Here is a 1,012-nt window from a genome sequence, read left to right on the forward strand (position 1 = left end):
GATTACTGCGTCTGGGTGAAGCTGTTTATAGAACTTTTCTTTCTGTGTGCAACTCAAACCGACCGCCGTGCTTATTCATACGAAAATTAATTTCGCGGAACCCCGAAACGGCTCTAACGATTTTGATGAAAGTTTGTACACATATAATGTAATGTATTTTAAGGTTATCTGAATAGGCAATATCTCCGAGGAGACTCGTATAAGGTTGTCTGCTATTCCAAATTAGTTACAAATAAATTAAAACATCATAATATGGGTATCAAATGGAAGGTACTTTAAAGATCCCTACTTCAAAACAAAAATGTTTTTATTAGGGTTGCCACCTTTTTTGAATCGTATATTTATTTAATTTTTTGTTTAGAAAAAATGTGAAATATTACTACTCATGGGTACCAAGAAAAGGTTCTTAAACAATGCCTTCCCTATATACAAAAGGTTATTCCTTAGGATAATAGTGTAAAGTTGCCACTTATTTTCGATTCTACCCAATTTATATAAAACATCGCAATATGGATATCAAATGAAAGGAATTGTTGAGTACTTTGGCCAGAAAATATTTTCCATTAGAGGTGCCACGCTTCTATGTAATACAAATTTTTATTTTGTTAATTTCAATCAGCATTTTTTTTTATGTATACACAGTACATATATGTATACGCTCAAGATGTGTACCATTCATTCCAGCGTATTTCGGAATAGGGTTGCCGCCTAAATTTTGGAGTAAGAAATTTACTTAATAGATATCGAAATCCAATTTTTGTTTTCTATTTCCAAAATATCTTTTCTAAGCTATCCAAATCTTGAAAACTTCAAAAAGTATATGCACTCCGGGCAAAGCTCGGCCAACCTGGTACTATAATTTATTAACGTAAATAATTTAATTTTTATAGGAAGTGAAAAGAATTCGTGAAGTTAATTGGACTGCTGCTGAAAAGACCTGCTTGCGGGAATGTATAAATACTCACATCAACGTCATTGAGGACAAGACGATTGTATCATCCAAAATCGCAAA

At 32.6% G+C, this 1,012-nt stretch overlaps 1 long non-coding RNA gene across 1 annotated transcript in view; it reads left to right on the forward strand.

Moving 5' to 3' along the window:
- LOC118734268 overlaps positions 1-1,012 on the forward strand; it is a 15,076-nt gene that overhangs the window by 2,475 nt on the left and 11,589 nt on the right. The gene's annotated exons all lie outside the window — the stretch shown is intronic.

This window comes from Rhagoletis pomonella, unplaced genomic scaffold (genome assembly GCF_013731165.1).
Source record: "Rhagoletis pomonella isolate Grant_MI unplaced genomic scaffold, Rhpom_1.0 Rhpom_scaffold_00002, whole genome shotgun sequence".
Lineage (NCBI taxonomy): Eukaryota > Metazoa > Arthropoda > Insecta > Diptera > Tephritidae > Rhagoletis > Rhagoletis pomonella.